Source organism: Lampris incognitus, chromosome 12, assembly GCF_029633865.1.
Source record: "Lampris incognitus isolate fLamInc1 chromosome 12, fLamInc1.hap2, whole genome shotgun sequence".
Lineage (NCBI taxonomy): Eukaryota > Metazoa > Chordata > Actinopteri > Lampriformes > Lampridae > Lampris > Lampris incognitus.
The window spans coordinates 12,436,813-12,447,858 of record NC_079222.1 but is presented as its reverse complement, the minus strand read 5'-3'; the positions used below and the strand labels follow the sequence as shown (position 1 = coordinate 12,447,858).

Genomic DNA, 11,046 nt, shown 5'->3' with positions numbered 1-11,046 from the left:
CTCACCACAGTAGCATGAGATCTGACCTTGAAGGTGGTCAAGCGCAACGGCAATGGGCTTGAGGACTCCGCAGTATTCCTCAAAGAAATCAAGCTCTACCTCTTTGAACGGTGGGAGTTGCAAGGCAGGCATGATCTGAGGAAGCTTCTCCTGAAGAAATGTCAGCTGACTCAAACAGTCACAAGGATAATTCCACCTAAAAACGCAGGGTGTCTTCAGTTGCTGATTGGTCAAATCATTGAATATTTCCGCAAAATTTGGTCTGCCAGAAGCATTCCATAGGGCTGAATATTTTGCCATGGATGAATGATTCAGCTTGGAGAGAGTTGAATTGTCTTTAATTTCTCTTTTGGCATCAGTGGTTTAAACCAAACTCAGTGTGTGAGTGGAACACCTGACGTGAGGTGGTAGAATGCTAACACACTCGGAAACTTCTCCCTCTGGATCGATTATTAAAAATGAAATATCCTGTTTCTGCTAATCTGTCTCATCCTGTTCCTCTGAAACAACTGTGATACTGAACTCTCGAAATACTTTTGAGAAGTTTGATACATTGTCAGTCAAAGTAGCCACAATACTGTCAGTTGTGAGGTCCATATTCTAAATGGATTTCCTCCAGTAGTTCTGCAATGCGATTGTAGGCATGTGGACTGGGAAAATGACTGCAAGTAAGAGCAGCCAATTCATGTTCTATTGTGTCTGTTTGTATCCAATGTACAGTGACTCCCATGTAACTTGTTTTTTTTTAGTTGATCAGATATCTACGGTAGTAACCCAGCCACTGAGGCTGCACAAGCCAGTGCATTCTTAGTGCCGGTCCCAAGACAATGGGGAGGGTTTAGTCAGGAGGGCATCTGGCGTAAAATCTTTGCCAAATCAAATATGCAGATCATGGATCGGATTTGCATACGGGATCGGTCAAGAACCAGGTTACCAACGACTGCCACCAGTACTGTTGGCCAGCAGGGTGCCGGTGGAAACTATGCTACTGTTGGGCGAAGGAGAAGGAGAGGCGGAAGGCATGTCCTGAGGAGGACGAGGAGGAGGAGATTTGCCAACAATTGCAATTATGATAAGACACATTAGGGCTGAGCAATATTGACAAAATCAAATATCACAATATTTTTGATTAAATGGTTATCAATAATATGACAGTATTTTGTGGATAGCTATAGGGGCTTTGGTAAATACTTACACTACCGTTCAAAAGTTTGGGATCACCCAAACAATTTCGTGTTTTCCATGAAAAGTCACACTTATTCACCACCATATGTTGTGAAATGAATAGAAAATAGAGTCAAGACATTGACAGGGTTAGAAATAATGATTTGTATTTGAAATAAGATTTTTTTTACATCAAACTTTGCTTTCGTCAAAGAATCCTCCATTTGCAGCAATTACAGCATTGCAGACCTTTGGCATTCTAGCTGTTAATTTGTTGAGGTAATCTGGAGAAATTGCACCCCACGCTTCCAGAAGCAGCTCCCACAAGTTGGATTGGTTGGATGGGCACTTCTTTGAGCAGATTGAGTTTCTGGAGCATCACATTTGTGGGGTCAATTAAACGCTCAAAATGGCCAGAAAAAGAGAACTTTCATCTGAAACTCGACAGTCTATTCTTGTTCTTAGAAATGAAGGCTATTCCATGCGAGAAATTGCTAAGAAATTGAAGATTTCCTACACCGGTGTGTACTACTCCCTTCAGAGGACAGCACAAACAGGCTCTAACAGGTACTATTTAATGAAGATGCCAGTTGGGGACCTGTGAGGCGTCTGTTTCTCAAACTAGAGACTCTAATGTACTTATCTTCTTGCTCAGTTGTGCAACGCGGCCTCCCACTTCTTTTTCTACTCTGGTTAGAGCCTGTTTGTGCTGTCCTCTGAAGGGAGTAGTACACACCGGTGTAGGAAATCTTCAATTTCTTAGCAATTTCTCGCATGGAATAGCCTTCATTTCTAAGAACAAGAATAGACTGTCGAGTTTCAGATGAAAGTTCTCTTTTTCTGGCCATTTTGAGCGTTTAATTGACCCCACAAATGTGATGCTCCAGAAACTCAATCTGCTCAAAGAAGTGCCCATCCAAGCAATCCAACTTGTGGGAGCTGCTTCTGGAAGCGTGGGGTGCAATTTCTCCAGATTACCTCAACAAATTAACAGCTAGAATGCCAAAGGTCTGCAATGCTGTAATTGCTGCAAATGGAGGATTCTTTGACGAAAGCAAAGTTTGATGTAAAAAAAATCTTATTTCAAATACAAATCATTATTTCTAACCTTGTCAATGTCTTGACTCTATTTTCTATTCATTTCACAACATATGGTGGTGAATAAGTGTGACTTTTCATGGAAAACACAAAATTGTTTGGGTGATCCCAAACTTTTGAACGGTAGTGTATATACAAGAACATTTTGAGAAATGTTTTTTAGTCATATGAATAAAATGAGCAAGCACATAGAGGCATTCATTGTTCATTTCACTCAGTTAAAAGATTCTTGTAAGTTCAGAAATGTTTATCACTTTACTGTAATACAGCCTTAAAAACCTGACAACATTTAAGTTAAATCACTATATTATGACGACCAAGCTCCCAGCCCACATCTTGTCTCTTATCTCAATATTATATTGATATATTGGTCAGCTCTAACGTACATTATAATATAATAACAACAAATAAATTAATCATGTTCAAGGTAAAAATATTCAGTTCCAGACCTGAAATCTACTTTTGGCAGTTGGTGTAGGTTAAATCACTAAGTCTTAGCTCTAACAATTGGCAATAGAGAACAGCAAGCACTTATATTTATGAAAAGGTGTAAGATTGCCAGCATAAAGCAAGCATTTCATTTAAGTAGTACAGGGTGCTTGTGTCACACACACACACACACACACACACACACACACACACACACACACACACACACATACACACACACACACACACAGAGAGAGAGAGAGAGAGGAGAGAGAGAGAGAGAGAGAGAGAGAGAGAGAGAGAGAGAGAGAGAGAGAGAGAGAGAGAGAGAGAGAGAGAGAGAGAGAGAGAGAGAGAGAGAGAGAGAATAGAGAGAGTTTGAATCTTCTGCAAACTGCTTTAGCAACAACATATTTTTGTTGTTCATGCCAATAAAGCTGTTTGAATTTGAATTTGAGAGAGAGAGAAACCTGGAAGCATTTTTAACATTTGTTTTAAGTTACAGTGGTGACTGGTCATGCTATAGAGTATATTGAAGAGTGGGGCCTCTGGCTTACAGAGCATACTTCTCATCTGGCTTTTTATCAGGCTCCAAAAAAGGATAAGGCCGGCTCTGCTGGATATCTTTGTTTTATGTCTAGAAAGTGTACCTTTTCTGATAGCACAACGTAAGTAACTTATCTATTCTGTTTCAAGAATCAGGAACAGGAATCAGGAACACTTTATTTGTCAGTTCACCTCATATACTTGAGTTTCACAGACTTGGTTCAAAAACCCCGCTGTTTGTGAAATACTTCATCCTTTATCTTATTTTTTTTTTACCATCAACTTGTAATAATACATTTATATAGCACTTTATCTAACCACCAAAGCACTTCACAGTGAAGGGGGGAACTCACTTCAATCACCACCAATGTGTAGCACCCACCTGGGTAATGCAAGGCAGCCATTTTGTACCAGAACGCTCACCACACATCAGCTTGAGGTGGAGAAGGAGGAATCTTTGAGTCAATTACATGGGGGGATGATTAGGTGGCCAGATGGAGAGAGCCAGGTTGAGAATTTTGCAAGGACACCAGGGAACCCCAAACTCTGCGATAAGTGCCATGGACCTCAGTTTTAACATCTCATATGAAGGACGGCATCTCCTACAGCACAGTGTCCCCATCACTGCACTGGGGCAATGTTTTTGGGGTTTTTTTGCAGAAGGACCAGAGGGAAGACTGCCCCCTACTGGCCCACCAACACCACTTCCAGCAGCCACTCAGTTTTCCTGGGAGGTCTACCAAGTACTAGCCAAGCCCATACCTGCTTAGCTTCCGTGATTCAGCAGAGCCAGGGTACATGTTGGTATGGCTGACAGCATAACGTGTGCTTATAAGGGGAAACAGACAGACCTCAGTTTATTCCCTTTATAAAGGGTGTTTCTCCTGTAGATGGACCACAAAGATATGCTTTGTTGGCTTGCAAACAACCCGTGTTGTGCAAACCTTTGTTGTTTGTGTTTTCGCTTGAATAACCAGTTTCTCGTCACCTGAGACCATACTGAAAAGCCCACATTTCTTTGGCCTCCTCCTTTTTTGAAACAGGAGTAACTCAATAAACAAGTGTTGCTGTGAGTTTGAGGGAAAGGGTGTTTGAGTTTTTTTAGGAATAAATGAAGACAAACAAACAGGTTTGCAGGCAGACAGACAGACAGGTATATACGGACTGACGGACGGACGGACGGACAGACAGACAGACAGACAGGCAGACAGACAGACAGGTATATACGGACGGACGGACGGACGGACAGACAGACAGACAGACAGACAGACAGACAGACAGACAGACAGACAGACAGACAGACAGACAGATAAATAGATTGATTCATACATACATACATAAATATGTAAAGCAAACTGAAAAATTAATTAATTAAAAACATTTCCTTTCCTGTACAGTGAATTCCCAAACCTCTCCAACATCCTCATTTCCATAAATATTTCATCACAACCCATGCGTGTTCCTCCTGTTATGCCTCTTTATCAGGGGGTGGCTTGGCATTATTCAACTTCTTAGGATGGCAAATCCATTCTCAAAGCACAGTTGTTGAGACAACGTTTCATTTAATTTTATTGATCTATTTTCACATTTCCAAACTAATTGTTTCTTTTGTATTTCTCAGCTGCACTCTTTTTTATTATTATGCTTTGTATTGATGTCAGGCATTTAGTCCCCCCCCTTTTTTTCTCTCCAATTTTATCCGGCCAATTACCCTACTCTTCCGAGTCATGCCAGTCACTTCTCCGCCCCCTCTGTCGATCCGGGGAGGGCTGCAGACTACCACATGCCTCCTCTGATACATGTGGAGTCGCCAGCCGCTTCTTTTCACCTGACAGTGAGGAGTTTCGCCAGGGGGACGTAGCACGTGGGAGGATCACGCTATTCCCCCCAGTTCACCCTCACCAAACAGGCACCCCGGCCGACCAGAGGATGCGCTAATGAAGTGACCAGGACACATACCCACATCTGGCTTCCCACCCGCAGACACGGCCAATTGTGTCTGCGGGGACGCCCGACCAAGCCGGAGGCAACACGGGGATTCGAACCAGCGATCCCAGTGTTGGTAGGCAATGGAATAGACCACTACGCTACCCGGACGCCCTAGGCATTTAGTTTTTGTTCATATACCTGTTTGGGTTTTTTTTGCCACATTTATTTCTATATTTGTATATAAAAGACTTGTGAAAAGTGTTTGACAAAATGCGGTTTCCACTTCTTCGTCTTCTTCTTCTTTTTCTTGTTCCCCAAATTTTCTCCTTCTTCTCCTTACTTTTGTGATAGTGGGACTGGTTTGGACAGGGCAAAATCTACGGGGTGAAAGAATCACACCAAGCTCTCCATTGGTAAGCAGGAAAAACAGGTGGGCCATGTATCCAATGAGGCCGGTTCATGTTAATGAGGAGGAGGCAAGGCGGTGGGGGCGGGGGGGGGGACCCTCGCTGTAACACAGCAGCAGCTCCTTCCAATACAGTACTGCTTCACTACTGTACTCTATGGCCAGACTTTTGGAAGAACGACATTTTCTCAGGTATTAACATCGTTATTAAGCAGGTTTCATGTTTTCATTGTTGAATCTGCTCTTGTCTTCATGATTATTTTACAAGTAAGGCACAAAAAGCTTTATAGTATAACCTAGTCTGTGTTTTTGCACACATATTAGCCTTTCTCTCAACTACAATGTAAGAACTGTCATCACAAAATGGATAATGTGACAAATACATGTTAAGTATCTCTGTACCATATTTACTCATTTCTCTTCCATACAAAACTATTTTTGTGTAGCGTTAACAGTTATTGCAAAATGCACATGCATCTTTTGAGAACGGTGTGACTAAATGTGACCCCTCATTTTAAATCACACTTGTTTCCCAGCAACCCTCCCTGCCTTTATGTCGTCATTACAGTCACAGCGAGTCTCATTAGTACAGGTAAACACACACACACACATGCACGCACACACACGCATGCACAAATGCACAAAAGCTTTCATTGTGTGCATTTTACAGCCATAAAGTATGGTGGGGGGGGGGGGGCGTAAACTGAGAGCAATTGACAGAGAACAGAAAAGTAAAGGCAGCTAAAATTGGAATTGGTGTAGGTGTTTCACCATTCAAACCCCTTCCCCGGTAGATACCATCGAATGCTAAAAGCAGACAGGTCTTTATCTTATTTGTGCCATTTCAACAGTCCTTCAGGGGCTGTGTTGCGTAGCTGGGTGTTGCTATGGCACGCGCTGCTCAGCTAATCAGGATTTGTGAGTGTGCCCCTAGACAGCTGTTGATTTCCTGTGCGCCTGGGGGTTTACGCTACAGTAATTTGGTTTTGATGTTGCTGGGGTTTTTTTTGTTTTTGTTTTTTTGTTCTGAATGGCACGTGTTGCAATGGCTCTTTCTTTGTGTGATAAATAATTTTGTGTTGCAATCTACCGGATAGACTGCAACACACCATAAGTGAAAATGAATTAATTAAAGGTCAAACTGCTTTTCCAAGGGCGGGTGCTTGTGCATTATGGTTGTAACATATACCAGGAGCACATCTATGCAGTGCTGTTGTAGCCCTGTACAGCAGCACTGCTTATTAGAGAGACTTCTGTGTTACATGCCAGCCCAGTATCACAACAAAGCGTGGGATACACCCGCCGGTCCAATGTGTCAGTGTCAAGGTTTGTCTCACTCAGGCGTGAAAAGTACATGCGTGTATGAAGGTGCAGTGCCAGCAGGGGGCGATGATTAAATCAATGCCAGCAACCCCCCACAGAGCAAAAGCAGCATACAGCATTTTCCAAAATCAATCCCCTAACCCTAACCCAGCCCTAACCCTAACCCGCCTTCACCTCTTAATCATCGCCCCCTGCTGGCACTGCACCTTCATACACGCGTGTACTTTTCACGCCTGAGCGAGGCAAACCGTGACACTGACACGTTGGACCGGCGGATGTAGAATATTACTGAAACTGTGAAGTCTTCCCTGATGGTTATTACACAGGAATGAGGAACATTTATTACATTACAGTCATTTAGCCGACGCGTTTATCCAAAGCGACTTACAGTAAGTGCATTTAACGTAGGAAATCAGGAGAACTACTAGTCATCAGAGGTCATAAGTGCATCTTCTCTCTAAACAAGCATCTAAGAGCAAAACCAGTGCTAAAGTAAAAGCACGAGAAAGAGATTTTCTTTTTAAATGAGTGAATACAATAAGTGCTACGAGCAAGTAACAGAGTAGTAGTTCTACCCTGTTACATTTTTTTCTGCACCTCACTGAGTATGATTTATCTGTCATTTCATTTCATGTAATTGCAAACATGAAATGAAACAAAATATCGTTTCCCCCAGCCCACAGCATTGCAACACAAAGGCAAAAATAAATATCCAAAACCTACAAGAACAGAATACAAACTACAAAAAAACAACAAAAACACATATAGCCAACATATCCAAAAAAAAATAAATCACTGTCTAAGAGAGCGAACGCCAGCCAGGATGACTGTCAGAACAGCCGGGTTGCATGAGCTAGCAGTTAGCTTTTCCCTGGTCCCAGCGGACGCAGCAGACCAGGCTCCCCCAGCCGACCCAACGCCGGCTCTCCAAACCAGATACCTTCAACACACCTCCCCACACGCCACACGATGACACTAAAAACACAGTCCACGCCAGGCGAGGCCGCCGCCAGACCGCCCTCGGTACACAGCTCACAACACTTTAAGAACAACATCTGAATGTGACGTGTTGCCTGGTGTTTACAATGTCGGTGTGCGCAGGCGCTTGAGTTTTTCTGATTTAAGTGATATAAGTGATCGTTAACCTTTGCGGCAACAAAAACCAAGTTATTTTCTTCAAGGCACGTATTCAACACCTTGCAGAGAGAGACGGTGAGACAGACAGGTCATTCTGTCTCTCATTATTCAATATTTGTGTTATTATCACATCTCCCCACAGGACGGAAATTACTGTTTATGGTCACGGGACATTTTTTTTTATTATTATCTATTTCTAAAGGCCAAAAAATTTAAGTAAAAATAGCCTTAATGTATTCTGGTCATTCTTCATGCAACTCATTTTAGATTTATTACTGACAGAGCAGCTTTCTCTCTCTTGATGAGTTTATACCGAAATATGAAGGATCCTGAGGATGTCTCAATAAGGAGCTCTCAATCTGTGCTTTGTTTGTCAAAGGTTTGGCGCTTCTTTTTTTTTTGCTGCTTTATTAATCCCCATGGGGAAATTCATGCTCTGCATTTAACCCATCCTAGCTGTGTAGCTAGGAGCAGTGGACAGCGGCTGTGCAGCACCCGGGGACCAACCCCAGTTCATCTTGCCACGCCTCAGTCAGGGGCAGGAGTACTAACCCTAACGTGCATGTCTTTTTGATGGTGGGGGAAACCGTAGCACCCGGAGAAAACCCGGCGCAGACATGGGGCGATCATGCAAAACTCCACGCAGAGGACGACCTGGGATGACCCCAGAGGTTGGACAACCCCGGGGTTCGAACCCAGGACCTTCTTGCTGTGAGGCGACAGTGCTAACCTCTGGGCCACTTTTGGCTTTACTCTCTACTTCATTGTAGTTCTAATTGGGTCTTGTCTTTAAATATCATTGTTGTTGTTGTTGTTGTTTGCCTGCAAGGAAACATTTGCCGTAATGCTATACTCTTAGCCAGATGTCCCTCAAAAACACAACCTGTTCCTCACCGGCTTTATCTTTTTTAAATAAGATTAAATAAATAAACTAAATGAAAAAATGAATAAGATCCAGCCATCCATTATCCAAACCGCTTATCCTGCTCTCAGGGTCGCAGAATGCTGGAGCCTATCCCAGCGGTCACTGGGCGGCTGGCGGGGAGACACCCTGGACAGGCCGCCAGGCCATCACAGGGACAAAATTAATAAATAAGATATATATTTTCATATATATCGTGTAAATTTTTTCTGCACCTCACAGAGTATGAATATTGTTTAATTAATATGAGTATACTGAACGTCTTTATGCATGCTCAACAATCCTGGTAAAGAAATCACACAAAATCAAGGAAATCTCAGTAGTATACTGAACCTTTACGCATCTGCATCGAGTATAGAGCAAGACAAGTATCAACTCCAACAGTGTTGGTTTGGTGTGTTTGCTGGCTAGACATAAATATACAATGTAATATGATTTTATATATCTATACAACCCTCCTCCACGTGCTACCTTGCGCTTTTTGTCTTAGCCCTTGTTTTTCATGTTAGTCTTTTTTCCCTTTAATGATAACAGCATGTCTGTTTTAATGCTGTGTTTACGTCTGTCTTTATTTTCAGTTCACCTTTTTGTTGCTGCACAATTCAGTTTTTACGTCCAGATTATTAAAGTTAATCTGCTCTGATCTACTAACTATCCAAGGCCATCGAAATCAGGAATCCACCACTGTAGTTAAGCATTCACTCGGTTTTATTTTTGAAAAAAAAATCTGTATATTAGGATTTTCAATTTCCAAGTCACAAAATCGGTTCAAACATTCAAAATTATTCCATGCAACCCATTTCCATCACCTCTGATCACCCCGCCTTCCTCAACTGTCCCCATCCTCTTCCCATCCTCTCGACTCAAATCAGAAGCAAAGCCAAATGGCAAGCCACAACAAAGACAAACTCACAAACACACAACCAGAGTATTAAACAGGCGCAAATTACGTAAGCAGGCCGGTGCCTTGCATGGCAGCCCCCGCCATCAGTGCATGAATGTGTGTGCGTGAATAAGTGTGGGAGGAATACACCGTAAAGCGCTCTTAGTGGTCAGAAGATTAGAAAAGTGCTATATAAATGCAGTTCATGTACAATTTAAACAAATTATGAATAAATGATTGGGAATAAAATATAAACAAACAAACACATAAATAAATAAATTAACAGATTTAACAGTCTCCTTTTTACAAATCTCTGAGTATTCATCTCTGTGCTATACCATAATAGCCCTGTGAGGATAAGGAATCCTCCCAGGCTGTGATTTGTGTTAGTTTGTCAAAGTATGCAATAAAGGGGATCTTTCGGACGTCCGGGTAGCATAGCAGTCTATTCCATCGCCTACCAACATGGGGACCACCAGTTCGAATCCCCATGTTACCTGCAGCTTGGTCGGGCGTCCCTACAGATCCAATTGGCTGTGTCTGTGGGTCGGAAGCCAGATGTGAGTATGTGTCCTGGTCGCTGCACTAGCACCTCCTCTGGTCGGTCGGGGCGCCTGTTCAGGGGGAGAAGGGGAACTGGGGGAAATAGCATGATCCTCCCATGCGCGACATCCCCCTGGCGAAACTCCTCACCGTCAGGTGAAAAGAAGTGGCTCCGCATGTATCGGAGGAGGCACGTGGTAGTCTGCAGCCCTCCCCAGCTCAGCAGAGGGGGTGGATCAGCGACCGAGACGGCTCGGAAGAGTGGGGTAATTGGCCATGTGCAATTGAGGGAAAAAAAGGGGGGGAAATCAAAACAAAAACAAAAGCTGTGATGAATAAGAAAGGTGCTAGTTGTTATAATGGCAGATCTGGTCTCAGCTGAGTGAAATAGACGCAAATGAACAACAAAGTTCTCTGCCTCCTTTTTCGTGCCGAGTAAAATTCAAGCAAACAGGCTGCATTAAAATGTACTCTGCTCTCCATGCAATACACCTCTGCAAGTCAGCCATCAAAACTTGTCAGACCAAACATCTTTACAACGTAGAACAAGACAGCAACTCCTCAGTGAAATCTCCTTTTCAATTTTACAACACTTTGTCATCGGAGAACTATTGACAAAGTCTGTGCACCAGAGAAGCAGCTTCTATCGCTTCCCTCGGCCGGTCA

The 11,046-nt window shown here is 42.9% G+C and overlaps 1 protein-coding gene across 1 annotated transcript in view; it reads left to right on the top strand.

Moving 5' to 3' along the window:
- The first annotated feature begins 5,740 nt into the window (after positions 1–5,740).
- Positions 5,741–11,046, top strand: part of LOC130122161 (coxsackievirus and adenovirus receptor homolog) — a 36,315-nt gene continuing 31,009 nt past the window's right edge. Inside the window, exons 1-2 of the mRNA XM_056291203.1 lie at positions 5,741–5,764; positions 6,109–6,164. The gene's annotated coding sequence lies outside the window, so the exon portion shown is untranslated. The remainder of the gene's footprint in view (positions 5,765–6,108; positions 6,165–11,046) is intronic.